Source organism: Cydia pomonella, chromosome 14 (genome assembly GCF_033807575.1).
Source record: "Cydia pomonella isolate Wapato2018A chromosome 14, ilCydPomo1, whole genome shotgun sequence".
NCBI classification, from domain to species: domain Eukaryota; kingdom Metazoa; phylum Arthropoda; class Insecta; order Lepidoptera; family Tortricidae; genus Cydia; species Cydia pomonella.
In genome coordinates this window covers 14,858,686-14,878,407 of record NC_084716.1, presented here as the reverse complement: position 1 = coordinate 14,878,407, position 19,722 = coordinate 14,858,686, and positions in this window count along the sequence as shown.

The following is a 19,722-nucleotide window of genomic DNA, read 5'->3' as shown; positions in this document are numbered from 1 at the left end:
CTACATGATACAAAAGTTTCATGGACCTACTCCAGAAGGAACATTGATTGCGAAATTAATATGTATTGGCTCTTTGGTGCGTACTATTCATTGAACTCCCACTAAGAGCCTTGCATTATTAATAAACAATGGCTTGCGATTGGACCGCTGGCGCTGCTCGTGCCCGATTTGAAAAAGGTGGGGATAAAGAAGTATGAATCAAACTCATTTGTATTTATAAAAACATTTTTAGGGTTCCGTAGTCAACTAGGAACCCTTATAGTTTCGCCATGTCCGCCTGCCTGTCTGTCTGTCTGTCTGTCCGAGGCTTTGCTCCGTGATCGTTAGTGCTAGAATGCTGAAATTTGGCATGGATATATAAACCAATAAAGCCGACAAAGTCGTACAATAAAATCTAAAAATTTTTTTTTTTGAGGGTACCTTCCCTACACGTAAAGTGGGGGTGAATTTTTGTTTTTTGCTTCAATCCTACAGTGTGGGGTATCGTTGGAAAGGTATTTCAAAACTAATAGGGGTCTTCAACAAACATTTTTTGATTAAGTGAATATATTCGGAGATAATCGCTCCGAAAGAAAAAAAAAAGTGTCCCCCCCCCCTCTAACTTTTGAACCATAGGTCCAAAAAAAATTAAAAAAATCGTGGAAGTAGAGCTTAAGAAAGACATTAAATGAAAACTATAGCGGACATGATCAGTTTAGCTGTTTTTGAGTTATCGCAAAAAGTTTCCCCTTCATAGTAAAAAGACATACTTTAATTAGGTACTGATTATGCAAATTTGCCTATTTGTTTAACTCACGTGAAAGGTACCGTTTCATCCCTTGGTTAACAATTTACTATACTTTAAGCTCCAGTTTAGCTTATTGTGACGGAAGAGTAACTACGGAACCCTACACTGAGCGTGGCCCGACATGCTCTTGGCCGGTTTTTTTAAATTATTTTGTTTTCGGGTCCGAGACGTTGCGTATTAAGCATGATACGAGTATAATGATTAGTAGCTACGAAATAGTACGTTTATTTTAATTTCGCAATGTTCCTTCTGGAGTAGGTCCATGAAACTTTTATATAATATAGAATATAAATTGGTACATTTTTGAAAAAAAAAAATGGTGTGTGTACCATGAGCCAAACTTGAGATCCATGTACAAATGAGTTTGATTCATACTTCTTTATCCCCACCTTTTTCAAATCGGGCACGAGCAGCGGTCCGATCGCAAGCCATTGTTTATTAATAATGCAAGGCTCTTATTGGGAGTTCAATGAATAGTACGCACCAAAGAGCCAATACATATTAATTTCGCAATGTTCCTTCTGGAGTAGGTCCATGAAACTTTTGTATCATGTAGAATATAAACTGGTTCATTTTTGAAAAAAAAAATGGTGTGGTACCATGAGCCAAACTTGATATACAGGTTGATTCTTTTTTTATTTACAAGAATTTCAATGGTTAGGGGGTTAATATTTTTTTAGCACATAGCTATTAGTCTTATTAATATTTGTACGAAATTTGAAATTCGTCACTTTCATAGTTTAGGAAAAAATAATTAAAACAGTTTTGGGGTTAATCGGGGTTTTTTCACCCCCAGGGGGTAACAGAGGGATGAAACTTTGTGCAGAGTATAACCTCCCCAAAAGGCATCGTTTGATTACAGTTTCGGCCCAAAATCGTTGGGGGCAATTTTTCCTAGGCTATCCTGCTACACCCTTAAGTAAAAATACAATATTTTTATAGCTCGATTAGCTAGATCTCTAACCCTAAAAGGTCAAGAGAATCATCCAAGCAAACAACACACAATAAGCAATTCAATGTTCGACACAATAATTATTGTTCAAAATACAGAAAGAAGAGGAACACGAGTGTCGTGAAGTATGTATTTAAAAAAAGTAGTATTTTTGATACAAGATAGAAGCTATACACGGATGTGGTGGTACAGTTACCATCAGTCAATTTTGCAGAAATTACATCAAGCTGTTATCAATACTATCTCTTCCTCTGCAGTAGGTACAGTGAGCTGCGAAATTGCATGGAGAAATTATGAATGAATTCATTGATAAACTCGCCATGCACTTTTACGGCTGATGGCATAGTCAGCATTAAAAGTAGCTGATAATTCGGATAAATTTTCTAAATGTAGGTAAATCTCTAAAATTCACGTTCAAAAGTATATCTTTTACAGTCTAAATAGGGCTGTTTCCAATTTTTTGAAACGCTTGTATTACGTTCTATATTAACTAAAAGTTGCCCTAAAATTCGACTTTTATACTAAAAACGGCTTTAAATATGTTAAATTAACAAAATATATTTTGACGGATGCTTTCGCGCCCAAAACGCACTTTGAAAACGTAGAAGATACGTCTGTCAACTGACATTTGTCATTTGTTGTTTATCGCCTAACTGTCAACAGTGTCAATCCGAGAGTTGTGACGTCATCAGAATCTTCAATGACGTTTCGAGTTTGGTCACGTGACGTGTGCTAAAAGATATTTTAAATGCAATATTTACAAAAATATGGTCATTACAGGTCCCCTAAAAGTAGTTTAACATGTTCTTATAATCCAAAAGAATTTATTGGGATACAATTCTGCCCTAAGATTTGTAGATGGAAACAACCCTATTGTTCTACATATATAACTATCACTTTTTGTTAAAATGTTACTGAATGGTAGATACTTTTAAAGCGTTGTTTGATCCGCTACTTTTGATGCTGACTGTACATCTTAACATAGCCAGGTATGGGAAGGGGATGTAGTTATTAAACGTCTTGTTTAGTGGTAGGATACGAGAACCATCTCCTAGTAACTAGGTGGACAAATCTGATTGAACTATTAATAGATAGTCAAACGAAAGGAAGGCAGTTGTCGGAAAGGAATAACGGCATGTTATAAAGTTTGTAACACCTGAAATGGTGAACACGATAATTCTGGCAATTCTTGTTTGGCATTTTATGTAGCGAAGGTCTTTCCTACTCGTACATAGTCTCCAACCACGCTAAGTTTTTATGCCCAATGTTACGTCAAATATGGCATCCTATGGGATATACATGCATTATGTAATTATATTTTAATAGCCATATTATATTTTAATAAGATTAAAATTAGTTTTATGTAGTCCATAAGGTTTTGCTGCGCCCTATCAGGGTCCACGTACTGTACACCTAGCATTAAGTTGTATGTGTTTTGTACTTGGTTGCAAATAAATAAATTGAAATTGAAATTATCACTGCCCAGTTGGTGCAAACTTAGCGTGGTAGCAGTCTAGACGGCCCTTAACTTTTAAGGCCTTTTAAAACATAACTTCTTTCCATCCTGTTACCTCTTGCTGGGGTGGAGGGCTCAAACCATTTTCTTCTACTGACTCCGGTCCTGGGCTGCTCAAAAACATATAACAAATATATATATTATGTTACAGCAAACCATTGTTAATCATATTCTCAAATAAAAGAGTACAAATAAAAATATACGAGGTTTAGAAGATACTACCTATATGTAAAATATATTGAGTTCCTTAATCAGGCACGCGGTGCGTTGCCCACTATATAATATGTTAACGGCACCAATCATGGAACATTTAAGAGAAAATTTGGAGTATTTTCGATATTTCACCGACACCTGTAAAATTTCTACCGCTTTACGCTTTAAAAGTTGAATGTCCAATTCGTCCTTTATGTTTTCTATGTATTTAATGAAAGCTACTGCAATTGGTTTCAATATTATTAACCAATTAAAAGTGTGGTTTTTTGCTCCAGTTATGGAATGTATGGCGACATTCATTTTCAAAATAACAAATATCAATGAAAAATTAAACTTTGGCTCTTGTTTACGGTAAAATGTTGCCAGTGATTATAAACTGATGGTAAATACTTGTTTTACAGGATTTGTTTATACCATTCCATTACTGGTGCTTGTTCCATTATAGTGGTGTTTACTATAATATCAGTACCTATTAGCTAGCTGTGTCAAATACCTATGTAGTCATTACGCCCCAAAGAATCTGGAACTGCCTGGATTCAACGGGCATTAGTAATGAATTTTAAAGGACTCATAACACTCGTAGATCACTGACTGGTCGAAGTGGCACTCAAAGGCCCCAACAATCTTTAAAGTAACGCGTTCTCTGTCCGGGTGCCCCCAATGCCCACATGAAGCTTTTTTTCAGGAGTTCGTGTTTCCACTATGGGGTCACAACTTCGGTACGTGTGACTGTCCTATCATTTTGTATGGGGACAGTGAACGTGTTAACCAAGCATGTGGTGTGTTGATTCACAAGCTATTTTCTGAATTTTGTCGTTACGCCAAGTCATAATATTCGTCAAGCTTTGTCGAGTTCCTATGTATAAGTCGGTCGATACAACCTTTTAGAAATGGCTAAGTCCACAACGAGCACGCGGTGCGTGTCCGCCACGCGCCGCTGCCCGGAAGTCCCTCAGTTCCCTTGTAGTCGTTAAGATACGGGAATGAGGGAAACAGGATTATAATGGTCAACTTATTTATTTCAACTCGTAGTTAGGTTGTGTGTGTTAACTGACATTTCAAATTTCAACCTAGTTGGTAGAAATATTTAGTGATCGTGCCAGCGAAGCTGATAGCTCTCTTCACCTCTTCAGTCATACTATCTACTAATATTCTAATGGCCATGTCCACATCTCTATAGGCAATGTTGGCGACCTGATAGGCCTCTAAGCTTATGTGAGTACCTAATACCTCTCTTAGTCGAAAATGGAACGGAAATGAGACAATTGAAAACATGACATGAGTAGACAGCTTTTGGGTTCCTTAGATTGAGGATAAATTCAAGGAAATGCATCAAATGTCTGGAACGATACATTTGACAAATGAATAAAAGCCAGCCAACATTCGTATTCCAGCTTTCAACTTAACGTTTACCCCATCAATAATTAGTTTTTTAATCAGTGCCAGCCCGTACAATGGTGCCAGTACTCACGTGGTTCTATTTGAACAACCAATGGTTCAATGGTGCCGCTACCACATATTTGCGGGCCAAATATGTACAAGTCATGATTTTAATTAGGAACGTCGTTAGCACGATTTTGCTGATGTTATTGCTCTATTACAACTCAATGTAAATATTGGTAAATGACTTTAAAAGTACGCCTTGTCTTTGCAGTCTTGTACTAATAAATATGGAGTACCAGGAACGTAAAACGTTCATCAGAAGAAAAGATGAGACAAAGCGTCAAACGTATCGATTATTCTCTAATATTCATAAATTTATAAATCGGTAAAAAGATGTGTTTAAATGTAAAACAATTACAATGTGAAATATAGAAGTGTTTGAAGTATAATACTGTAGAAAATAGTTATTTATAGTACAGACGAGGAAATTGATTCTTTAGCAGGTTGTGGTTCACTTTACACTGGAAAGCTCATAGCATAAGTATGTAGAACCAAATTTACTTCAACCGCAAATTGCTAAAGAATCAATTTCCTCGACCGTACATACGGTGCTACTTGTCCGCACTGCCATTTGTTTTGTTTGTGTGTGTCTTTTAACACGTATTGACTATTTTTTGACATGTATTGTCTATTCGAACACGCCACAACTACATACAACAGGTGACTTAAGTTTTTTACCTATACTTTTCTTTGACTTGATCAAAGTAACTGCGTCTGGGTTTTCCTCTACCTCGCTATGTGTTAAGTACTTATGGCGTCATTCATATACGCGTTACTGGCCTAAATGAATTATGAATCGTTTGTCTTTATCCGTCATTTTGACTTACGTATTTTTAAGAAAGGGATAAAACATAATTTAACTAAAGTTTTATGAATAAGGGGGTTAGTGTCTAGAGTGAAATTTATGTTATTTACTAAAGAATACATTACCAAGTCCACCGGTGGCCACGCCGGAATCGAGCCGGCATTTTCCGTCAGCTTGCGCGGCTGACGTCCTGACAACTAGACCACACGGCCACGGTACCCTTCCCCAATTCTTTAGTGTATGTTATGTTTGAAAGGCTAGGCGCCTTTGTTTTGACCTATGTATTTAGAAATTCGCCCTCGAACTAAAAAATAGGGCATTGGTATTTAACGTACGAAACGGCATCTGTTCCAATATTTTTACGCAAGCGAAATACCAGAAGTCCCCTTTTACTATATAATTACACCCGTAAAATATGACCGCACCGCACTGTCATCCAAATTGCTTTGTAGACATAGAACCTTGTCCAAGACAATCAACTATCTGATACAAGAGAAATGGTATGCGTTCTGGGCACAGTGTTAGTGCGACAAGGTTGCTGGTGATAGGTTGACTTACATGCCCAAAAATGGTCCGATCCCTGGGATGCGGTGGCGCGTGCTATGACAGGTGCACGCGCAGCTGTTAGTCTAACAGTAGACTTGTTTTAAAGGTTTATCCAGAGATAAAAAGTCGACAATTGTAATCGTATTCTAGTGTTGATTAACGGCCCAATTCGAAGAATGATCCGCTGTGATCCCAATAAGATTTATCTACGATATTTCTAACGTCAAAGTGACATTGGTTGCCCGAATCGAGCTGCTTCTGTCAATTATACGCCATACAAACTGTGACGTTTACACAATAAATGTGGTTTGCCAGCTACCTACAAGTCGACACTCCGTTGGGATGTGTCATGGCGGGCAGGTGGCTAGGCAAGCACACGATCACAATTTGTATTTTATTTACCACCTTGTCATACAACGGAGCTAAGACGCCACACAAACGATATCTAAATGGGAACTTATCGTTATCGTATCTCATTCTTCGAATCAGGCCGATAGAGGCGAGAATTTGTAGTCCATGGGGCTTAGCCAAGATGACGAAAAGACAAAATGTATCGGAATGATAGATGCTCCGAAACGTCACGTGAATATTTCCATATATGGTTTATGTTATAATTGGCGTTTTCTATCAATCATCTTGGTTAGGACTCCTCGTCTATAGGCCCCTACTCACTTATTTAGACTCTAGTTTAGAGCATTTAGACAGGAGTCGCCTTTAAGAGCTTACCCCTCTGCCGAAAACCTAGCAATACTTTTGTATGGACTGACGTTTATGTGACATGGCTATTTTTACGTTACGTACAAATAGTCATGTCACCCCTCCCCCGCAAAAATCGGCAGACTGTTTTGTACAGAAAATGACAGACATGGCGTCTCCAGTCTAAATGCTCTAAGGACTCTAGTCATCATATAGAAACATCACATCATAATGAAATTTTCTACCTTCCGAATTTTCAGTGTCCCGTACAAACGAATTTTATTTCGTATATTACCTATATTTTTCAACGAAAAGTCGATGTTTTTACTGAGCATTTTCCACATCCAGTGTGACAGAAAAGGAAACTCATAAAGGTACCTGCAAATCTTCAGAAACTTCGCGTTTTTACGGAACAACACAATAGTAATAGTAATATCATTTTTACCTCAGCAGCTCGAACAAGTAGGCATTTTCGTCACTCCGGGGAGTGAGACAAAGTAGCTTTTTAATTTAGTGAAGGCCATGAATACAGGAATAAAAACTTTACTTGATGTTGAATTGTTTTAACCTTTAATATGTTCTCACTTCTGAAGTGAAAAGTTGTATGTGTCACACGAGAGCAAAGTTATTTTACATCTCGTGTTTTTGAGTCCCTCGTTACGCTCAAGATTCTAACTCTAAATCACTCGTTTAGCTTGTGATTCAATTATAGAATCTTTCGCTTACTCGGGACTCAAAAACAACACTCGCAAGAAAAACTAACTTTCGTCTCTTGTTGCACAATAGTTATTTGTGTCCTAAGGGAGGAAAAGTAGGAAATTGCGTGCCGCGTGTAAAATTGTTACCCGAGCCGAAGGCGAGGGTGGCAAACACGCGGGATGGAATGTCCTCCGTTTCCTCCCGTGGTGCGCATACTATTTTTGTGCTCGACTGAGGCGGAAAGCGGCAACTTCGTTTATCGCAGCATTCGCAGCGGGAGCAAAGTTGACGCTTTCTGCCCGGAGGGCAGAAAATAACTATTATTGCAAACTATGGTACAATAAAATAGATGTTAAAATGGAAAAAAAAAACACATGGCAGACTGGCAGGGTGTAGCAATTATCCTTAAAACTACATTAAAGAAATATAATATTTAGTACCGATATCGTGGAATGCTCCATTACCATAATGTACTTCAAACATATACATGTGTGTTTACATACAGTATCATTTATGTGCCCAAAAGATGAAAATCACCTGATTCGTAGCCCCACATCCGCTCCGAGCCACGCTCCGTGGACAGACAGACCGACGGAGCATATAATGAGCATTTCGGCTGTTCCGACAGGCTGACGCAATTACGAATAAATATAGTGAACTACTCTTTTGTGTGTCGGGGATTGTGTAATTGATGTGGTTATTACATGTGTGTATCGAAAAACAAATGAATTTTGGTATATTATGTTCGTCACAATGACTACCAATATACAATTGACAACAGTTGTTTTACAAGGGGGCAAAGTTGTTGTTTAATCCCTTGTGCTTACTAGTATTACTCCCCGGACTGAGAACTCGCGTTTCGCCAAAAACTATATAAAGTAGAATCATAGAAATCATTTTAATTTTCGACGCGATTGAATTAAAAAATGTTAAAATTCAAGATGGTGGCCATTTGTTCCAATTTACCAGTTACCTGATAACCAGTTCGCCGGACGATATCAGCCTGTCAGTGAAATAAACAAATATTATAGCGACATTTTTACACAAATTGACTAAGTCCCACGGTAAGCCAAGAAGGCTTGTGGTGTGGGTACTGAGACAACGATATATATAATATACAAAAACTTAAAATACCTACATTGAAAAAATCCACGAATCAGGATATGTGCTCATCACACAAATAAATGCCCTTACCGGGATTCGAACCCAGACCGGTTGTCAAAAGCTGACAATCGCGAATAACTGACAGGCCGATATCGTCCGGCGTATAGAAGCTAGAGTTAAGGCATAGAATCTCTATATACCAAAAAGTGTCCAACAAAAAACCATAAATAGGTGGCGCTACAATACCTAGAATACTTGAGAAAAAAATCTAATCATAGACGGCGCACTTCACCCCGTCAATAACGCCTAGGTTGTTAGCTACTCTAGCGCTACTCTGGAGAGATTTGGAACTAATATTTATAGCTGACAGCTAGACACTTTTTACTTTTTACAGTTCTGCCTATGGAGATTCTATTCCTTGCCACTACCTTCCATAGTCCGGCGAAGTGCTAATCAGTGGGCTCCTTTACAGACGCCAACAGGAGGGTCAATGTACGAAAATCTATATGGAAAGCGTCTCTTCTTTACAAAGAAAGTGACATCAACTTGTCTGTCAACGGCTTTCTACAGCGGGAACATGCCCATTTTCTGTCATTATCAATTTAACACGACTGTCGTGCCACGTGTGGCCATTAGCCTGGTTTATAACCGACGTATGATCTCTAAATAATGGTTACAATTATTGGTATATCGTTTCAGTGTTTATACTTGCCATTAGATATATCGGAACAGAAAGGATGCTCACAATTATCGACAATAGAGGCCTTATTGTCAAACCTTAAAGGTTTATGTGTAAGGAATTCTATTCGAACTCGAATCCTTTTCGCCACGACGTCAATGAAGTGTTATCAACGCCACGTCAAAAATTGCACGTAAACAAACCTGACCAACACCACGACTTGATATGAAGTCGTGGCGTGTGGGACACGAAATATGCTGACTTTAAAATATCAAGTCAATGGCGCGAAAAGATTAAAATCTTATTTGAATCTGTTATTGATCTGTTAAATATTTGGTATGTACAATTATATTAATTGAAAAATATTATATCTAATATAGTGTTTATTCACAGAAAAAATAAGCATGCCAATATAAATTTAAACCATGATAAACGTAGACATAACATTTAAAAGCAATGAATATAAGATAAGAGCCTCAGTAGAGCGTACTATTTTGTACCATTGGGCGTTGAAACTCTAGGTCCATAGGGTCCCAGCGCGCATGAGTTTTTTTGCAGAAATCGCGAAGCGTCTCGTCTGGTTGACGTAAATGGTGACTGAAGAGCTGGCAGCTTCCTCGCACAACGCTGACAAGCATTGTGATACAACGAGGAAATGCCGCCAGCATCCTTGGTGCAATGCCTCAAGGCCCTATTTTAGACTTAAGCTAGTTATTAATTTCGTTTAGTATTTGTACAGTTACTGTAATACCTCTTTATATATCTATTCTGTAAATAAACCATGATTAGCCCCGAAATTGAGATGTGAGGTTAAAGCTCTGAATATAAATTTTTGATGACATTATCCAAAAACAAAGCCATCATAGAGGCTAAGATATTTGGAAACGCATTTTACAAAAGCCATATCAATGATTACCCTACCGGAAGTTAAACTGATCATATCTCACAAATGATTATATCTTATTACACAATAAAATGTTTGGTTGCTACCCACATTGGTCTTTCGCAATAATTCTTGTTACAATTTGCTCCATAACCATTTGTTTTGACCGGACCACACATGTGGTTATGTACCAATGTGAAACGCTGAAGGGAATTTATGTTTAAATGTGTATATAATTCATTGAATTAAATTCAATAAGTAATTGGGCTTGTATGGGTACGAGTTTAAAATCATATAATTTACGAATAAGAATTAATGAATGGTTGGATAAATGCAGGCAATCAATCGTAAATCACTTGAACGTTATCTTAGTAATTGCAATTGTGTTTATTAATGAACACACTCGTGTTTGATTGAAAAACAGATCATCATACGTGAAACACGCGTCGTTGAAGAATTCCATTCTGGTGTTCATCGGCAGTTATATTTGCCCAAATTGTACTTTATTAAATGTAAAAATAAAAATACATACATCGCTATATGTATGCCTATAACTTGTCACGTTCAAATTAATTGTTGATTTTTGCGGGGCTGTTGACTATATTTAACAATACCACTGTATTTTTATTATAAAAATAAATACACATCATTGGCCACACCATCTGTTGTAGATGCTTGTTGCGGCTTGCGGCGCTTGTGGGTTTATGGGGCTGGGCATCGCCGTTGGTGGCTATAATGTCCTATAGTAGCGCGACATTTCTTTCCACATCGATCGCACACAAATTGTGAGTTTGCAGGAGGTGGTAGAGCACTACGAAGGTGCTCCAGACAGTCATCGTTGTGCTTTGATATTCCGACTTTAATGTCGTGACGACATTCCGGTCGCATTTCGGCGCGTTTCTCCCATCCGTCGGTCCGAATGCCCCGCTTGCAGGATAATAGAAATAAATAAACATGAAACAAATACCTACTTAAAAAAAAGTTCCAAATGGTCCAGAAATGACAGAGGTCTGAGGTAATAAACATACAAAAAATACGGTCAGTAAAATTAAATTGATAATCTCCTCCTTTGTTTGAAGTCGGTTAAAACAAGATATTAGATACCTATTGTAATATTTAGGCATTACGATATCACGGCAGGGACAAATGTGAAGGCATTAGAAATAAATTACATAATCGTTATATGTATGTTAATCTATTACCAAAACTAGGTGCCTAACTGCAACAGTTAATATAATATTGTATGGTAACAAATTTTTTATATTCATGATAGTTACTAAATTCACGGCCCTTTTTCACGACTGCAATAAACGCAAAAAAGTGGCTGTGACATAATCGGATAGACAGACGGACATGACGAATCTATAAGGGTTCCGTTTTTTGCAATTTGGCTACGGAACCCTAAAAAGGTACCTAGGTTACATAATGTGTTAAACTTGAATATATGTATCCTCCATTCGTTTTATTTAATGCAAAACGGCTGAACTGATTGTAATGAATGGTTTGTTCCTAAATGCGTGTATATTGCGCGAGCTTCTCTGGGCATAAGTGATAACAAAAATATGTATACGGGGACGAAGTAAAAATATTTCTTTTTTTCAATTTATTAATGACCATGAGAGTTTCATTACACCTTTTTCATTACTTACACAATCAAATTGTTGCACATTTTTGAGATAAATACTTAACTACTCTTTATACCTACTTAAGATGGACTACTTACCTATTTAACCTTTATACCTAAGAACTGCTGTAAAAAGTAATGAAATAAACGTATTTGTATTTATGTTTGATGTATAGATAAACAGATAATCGCGGCCATTAACGTAAAACGGCAAACGTCCAAGTTACAACTAAATCCAGTAAATTCCGTTATAAAAGGAAACTGTCGCGTCATTGTCGGATGCTCTCACTTTCTAGAGATGACCCTCACGTAGGGTCTACTTCCGTGGTTGTGACAATACGACCTAGACGTCTGTTTGACAAGCACTCTAAGTTGCAATACACACGAGAGATAATGATAAATTCTGTATTTTACAACTTCTTAAGAGGGAAGAATAGCTTTGCGATCCTAGCGAAATAACGGTACTTTTACTATGCGATTCCATTTCGGGAGAAAACGTTTTCCACTAACTAAATCGCAACAAATCACTTTGAATTTGATGTTGATCGCTTCAGCATAATATTGTAGGTTTATAGGTCTTTATAGGCTTTAAAAAAAATGCATTGCGAACTTTGAAAAAAAGGGAAAACCTTTAAACCTAGTTTTTCATTGTGTCAATAACATAGTAAAAAATCATGGAGAATAGAAAAAATTTAGAAGTGGAAAAACGTTATTTCTTTTTGTATGCACGGTCACGTTGTGTACTTCTCTCTTAAGAGGTGGCGTAATGCCAGGAAATTAGAAGGGATCAAAATATATGGCACGCCGCGCGATACCCTAGTACAGATGTAGTAAACAATCCTTTTTTTCATCGTATTTTCTCGGAAACGTATTTGTCCTGTTATTTCAGTCAACCTCAGTACTTTTTATACTGGGATTGACTGAAATAGCATAACACGTTCGTGCGTTTCCGTGAAAATACGATGGGAAAGGATTATTCACTATGTACATCTGTACCTACTCATAGTGTTGTGTTCCTGCCAGTGAGTAAGGTTGCCAGAGCTCAACGAGGGTGCGGAGTGTTAGAGTCGGCAACGCGCTTGTAACTCCAGAGCATGATGTATTTTTTCATGGCATTTACCTCTGATGAAAACGTGTAAATATTAAATATAAAACGACGATTTGCGCTACGATAATAAAACGCTTTGTTTCTCTCTATCACTCTTCCATATTAGTGCGACAGTGACAGTTGCGTTTCGTTCGCTAAGGAGCGTCAAACGATTGGCACGTTGACTACGCGCCCTGAACATATGAATCTTTGTTCTTATTAGGGCTATAACCGCGAAAATCGAAGTTCGTCAATTTTTATCTGTCACTCTAATTACGTCATAGTGAGAGTAAAAGAGAAAGATCCCCGCAATTTGCGAATTTCGATTTTTGCGGTAGGCCCCCAGATACTTTAAACGATGGCTAACTCGAGCACGTTTAAGCTAGGTCATCGACCCCCCAATCTAGTTGTAAATAATATACGCGTAACGATCGACTGCTGTTACGGGCTTCTAATGAATAGCTAATGCTACCAATAGCACAGTTTACACATACCCAGTAAATAAACTGCGGCGCAAAACGCTTTCGAACTGAACCGAAAACTGAGGAGGATCGAATACCGATGCGATTGCTTTGGTGTTTCATTAAGTAGGTTTTGGTAAGCGAGGTGATAGTTTTTTCCGGGGCAAAGACGGCTATATAACTCGCAAGTCAGATCCCATACAAAGTATTGCTGTTGCTTTGGGCAGGTGGTCCTGATACCATCTTGAACCCTTCGACTCAGTCCAATGGCGCGCTACACGAATCGATGATAAATAAAATAAATAAATATTATAGGACATTATTACACAAATTGACAAGTCCCACAGTAAGCTCAATAAGGCTTGTGTTGAGGGTACTTAGACAACGATATATATAATATACGAGTATAAATATTTATAAATACTTAAATACATGCCAACTGGTTTTTAGATATTTAGAGGGATTGTTCTGGATTTTGACAGTGTTTTCAGTGGGTATTTGGTATAATTACTGGACTCTAATAAATAAACGGAGCAAATTCATCAACAATGTGTCCACAAAAGAACATAACAATATTTTAGTATAAATACTTTTTATACAGAGTCTAGTCAAATAAAGATTGCAAACGCTCCTAGTTAAGGTACTGTCTTTGGCTACACTCACTGTGATTTAACGTTACCAATAACTCGAATGGCCTTCGGTGTCTAAACTGGTCAAGGTAGAATCGGCTCTAGTAACAAGCGTTCATTTATTATTGTAATTATTTAATCTTAGTTATAGTTAGTACCTGCATTATTCAGATTTGGTCAGATGGCTCGGACAATGGATAGTAAAACTGATATTTGCATAGATTTTCTCGCGATTGGGGAAGTTTATCATGGAAGTTGGAAGTACAGTTCCCATCAGATATACGAGTATATGTTACGGGTTTTGTTAGAATGTTAATGAAATACAAGTTTACCCTGGTATGACTAGTATTACCCAAGCCTTTTGGGTAAAGTCCGAAAATTTTAACAGCATTTAAACTGCGTATACCCGTACACATCTAGCTCTACCCAACACTGGCTAGGTAATGCTGGGTGTTGCATCATTTATTTTTCACGATTTATTTACGCCATAGTATTATTTTAACTCTGTTCCATATTAACTATACTTATAAATGTTTGCTGCATTTGTTTTTACCCGACTTCAAAAAAGGATGAGGTTACTAATTTGAATGTAAGTACATATTTTTATAATTTTTTGTTCGTAATTTACATACTTCAGAACTCTGTCATTACTGAAGCGATTTGGAAATGATTTATTTTGTTTGAAAGTATACTAACAGTACATATTTTTATTATTTTTTGTTCGTCTGTTACCTACTTCAGAACTTTGTCATTTTTTAACCGTTTTGGAAACAATATTTTTGTTTGATAGTATATGTTTGGCACTGTCTTGAAAGATATCAGTTGCTTGCATATAAAAGGGATAATAATTTAAGTATCCTTTTTGAAGTCGATTTTTCTGTTTTTTTTTTTACTTTTTTATTGGAGTTTTATTTATCAGCCAGGGATCGGAAACCGGTATTTTTTGTATGGGAACGAAAACGGTATTTTTTCGTTCTTTGTTAATTATTTCATTCCTAATCGGGCAATCTAATAATACGAAGTCGTTATCTAAAAACACAACTGAGTCCTACATTTTGAGTATAAAATAAACCGAAATATATGGTTATTTCGATGTTTTTGCAAAAAACCGGTTCCGATCCCTGTTATCAGCTACAGAACCCTAAATAGTCCTTAATGAATCACCTTTAATTAAATTCAACTTTACCGCTATAGTTCAAGTTACAAATATATTTGAACGTATTTTTTATCCGATCAATAATTTAGGCCCACATAGCTTCTGTTCAACGATGAATATACAATTTAAGGTGCGTTTACACAGGCAATGTTTGATCAATTGCCGCTCTTCCTGACAACAGTTATTATTATTCATCAATCTGGAGCAACTGGAAGGGGGCAAATAATCACGCCTATTTCTCGGAGGCGTAGGCAGAGACCACGGATTTCCACTTGTTACGATCCTGACATACCTCTATCGCTTCCTTCACTTTCATAACATTCCTCATACACGCTCGTCAGTTTAGGGTGCTCTTGACTTGGCCTTTCTTCAGGATTTTCCCGATTTGATCAGAGAAAGTCCGCCGAGGTCTACCCCTTCCAGCTCCCTCTTCTACTTCTCCCTTATACACTCTCTTTGTTAGCCTTCTTTCACTCATATTTTCCACGAGTCCAAACCATCTCTATCTACCTTTCTCAATTGTTGTCACTACATCTTCGTGCAGTCCACATTTTTCCCATATCACACTGTTCCTAATTCTATCTTGTAATCACACACTACATACACTTCTCAACACTCTCATTTCCACTGCATTCACTTGGCTCTGATGCTTCTTCTGCCATACCCAACTTTTGCTACCATATATAAAGTATAGGCACCCCTCTATACAAAAAAGGTGTAAACGCACCTTTATGAAGATATCGATCGAGTCATTATGTCTAATGATTTCGATGATCAATGACAAGTTAATCGATTGATTCGGGTTTTTGTACTACGAGTGGGGATTTATTGGTTTAAAGGTCACCAATTATGTAACAAGATCCAATCTTGTTCGTACAATCCTTGCTCGTTACCTATATGAAATAATTGGAATGATTTGAAATTGATGCATTTAATTTAATTGCTGATACCTACACCTAATATACTCATGTAAGTTGTGTTTGGGTAATTCCAAAAGGAAAAAAAACACTAAAAAAGTAGCGTATATTAAATGATTTTTCATTTTCCGAAATTACCCGAATACATCTTATGTTAATAGATATAAATTGAACATAACTTTAAAAAAATCGATTTCCGTGATTAAATACCTACACCTTAGGACACCAAGAAGAACTAAAGAAAGAGCAAAAATTCCTAACTGCTACATACTTATTATGTGACTTGTAGAAACTTCTGTATTCTAAAATTTTCCAAAAGTTGGAAAAATTCATTGAAATTTCAGGAAAATTTAACAGGAAACAAAGGAAACTATTTGAAAAGTTTGTTAAATTCGCAGTAACTTAGTGAACATTTCTGCAGCTATGACATGTTGGCCAACTGTTTCAGTTAATACCGGGTGTTTATTTAGTCATACGTAATAATTTACGGGGTGAATATATAGGTCATACTGGGAAACGTTTACTATAGGACTAACCCCGAAATCGCAAAAAAATGGCCGTTTCATACAATTTGGCTCTCTGACCTTGGCATTGTCTATGGGAGAGTAATTTTTTTTTCGCTTTTTCGGGATTGATCCCACTGTGAAAGTTGCTCAGTGTGATACTTATATTCAGCTTGTAAATTTGCCTAAATAAAAACATCTGTATACCGCTTACTCATTCAAAACCATATAAAGCGGAAATAGACCAGCCATCACAACTGATGGCAGTCTTTGATAGCCCATTTAACTTTACTGCTCACTTCAAAAGATTCTAACTCACCATAACTCCCTACAAGATCCGTTTTAATATATAAATGTCGGAAAATCGCAATAACATCGCAATCGGTGTAGGCACTTAATCCCATTTTATAATTGGCAGTAGTAAAATAATTTTCTGAAATTAGCCAGTTAAGAGGAAAGTGAAAGAACACTTGCCCGTACAAAGGTAGTCCCCATTTTCCTCTGTCGATATTAACTTCGTAGAAAATATTTTTACCAATTCCATGAATTCGATAGGTGCACGAGTGTTCGACTGCTGCTGTCCTCATTTTGTGCTGATTAAAAATTGTGCTGTTTTCAACCGAAAGGTTACTTATGTCGGTTGTCAATAAGGCGCTCTTTCCAGCTTTAATTTGTAACCAACTTTGTCTACAACCGACAATGTGGACCTACCTTTTAATTGAAAACGTAACAAATACGTATGTTTATTTATTTTTAAGGCTCTCTTGATACTTAAAAAACTGATTAGAACATTTAATTTTATCCACAAGAGTGGGAAAGTAATTAGATGCAAATTTTGAGTTGTTTCTTCATTTTGGCTAGTGGAATTTACTTTTATTAATTTACGTTCATTTGGATTTGATTTCTAATATTTTACAGTTAGTATTTTCCTTGCGTTGGTGTGTTGAATAAGTATTTAACCATTGTGCCTTGAAACCCTCGCAACTTCAAGATTCCACTATTTAGAATCTTTAGCTTGCTCAGGTATCAACATTAGCACGAGCGGTTAAACAACAACTTTGCCCCCTTGTAAAACAAATAGGTAACTGTTTTTGCTCAAATTCTTTTAACAATCAAAACATTTTTAAAAGTCAAGCGAAGGGGCATGCATAGTTTAATATACATCAAATTCAGTGAAACTATATTCCATAACGTCAGCACCCAGGGAGGAATATAGGGTACCACGTTTGTATGGGGAAGTGGTTGTTCACTTTCCTCTTAACGGTGAAGAAGTAACGCGGAGCTGTGATATTTCAATCTTTAGATTGAGAGGAAATGGGAGTCAAATGGACCGTTACTGAAATGTGTCTCATTGAGTTAAACGCACGTTAAACGTGTCTAATATCACTTGGAGCACTGAGATTTGTCAACTTGTGGTTTGAACTGGTTTTGATATTACCTGTACGAGGACAAGGCTCAAAAAAGTGTACTTATTTATATTTTTTTCCTGGACCTAACTTTGCGTAAATACGTTATTTACAGAGCTCCAGAAAGTTAGTTTCATGGTTTCTGTGTACGTTTATTATTTATTTGTACTATTTTGTCCTTGAAACATTAAAAAAAACGCTAAAAAGTACTTTTCAAAAAGCTTTTCAGTTCCATAGAAAAATCAAGTGTATCGACTCCAATTTGAAGGCGAGTCCAAGTCGAGGATCGGTCTGGCCTACTGGGTGACCCTGCCTAAGAAGCCGATGGTCCTGGGTTCGAATCCCGGTGAGGGCATTTATTTGGGTGATGAGCACATATATATGTTCCTGAGTCATTCTATGTATTTAAGTATTTGCATATTATATATATATATATATATATATATATATATATATATATATATATATATATATATATATATATATATATATATCGTTGTCTGAGTACCCATAACACAAGCCTTACCTCGGACTTAGTAGTCAATTTGTGTAAGAATGTCCCTATAACATTAAAGTAATTTTTTAACATGTAGGTCTTAGTATATCTGTGCGTCTTATTTAATGAAATAATCTCTATAAAATGTATTTATAATTCATACATTAGATAATACCGAAATTACATCAGTTTTGGTGATTCGCGCATCTCTCTCGTATCCCATGTCATATACTTATAAAATCATGTCCGATTAACACGAAAGAATCTTATATTTACTTTAAGTAGGTATTATAACATTTCAATCGGGTCACTGAATATCATTCGGTAGGTTTTTATTTTATTAATTACGAGGGTGTCATCCACGATGACGCGTAGATTTATCAAATATAACCTTTAAAAACATGACATTACGACTCAAGGCATACGTCGTAAATGACACGATCTATATCAGACTACAGAAAATTGTTTTAACCTAGTAGCAATAACACTAATCACGACGTTTAAATACCGTTAATGTCTCATGAATAAATATAAGACTGATCCGGAAACAGTCCTACTAGCTCCATATGAGATGAAAGAGTACACCAGAGAATGTCCTGGACATCCAGAACAGGAATAGCTATTAACTTTTTTGCGTAGCTAGATGCTATTCGACACGCTTTATTCGACGGCTATGGATTGGAGGCAACTTCTTGTAGCCTTAACTTATTGACTAAGCTTAAGCTAGCCTTAAGTTATAATTGTTTTTTTTTTTAATTTTAGGAAACCGTTTTCTCCCGAAATGGATTTTCATAGAAAAATTACCGTTATTTCGTTAGGTTCGAAAAGCAATTCTTCCCTCTTCAGTATCAATATTAAAACAAAGACATTCGAGTTAAAATAGGAGTAATTGTTGAGTGGCTTTACAGTAGCCTACTTATCTTTACTCCGGTAGCTTCGTTGGTAGCGGCACTTTAAAGTATAAAAGATTTAGATTTAAATAATTGAATAAATCATTTAAATGATGATATGACTGAAGAGGTCAGAGAATTTGATGTTTAACGGGGCCCCGATAAATTAAGATATTGTTTCTACTTTCTTAGTTTGTGAAGCGGCTCACACCAGAAGGCCTATCGCGTAA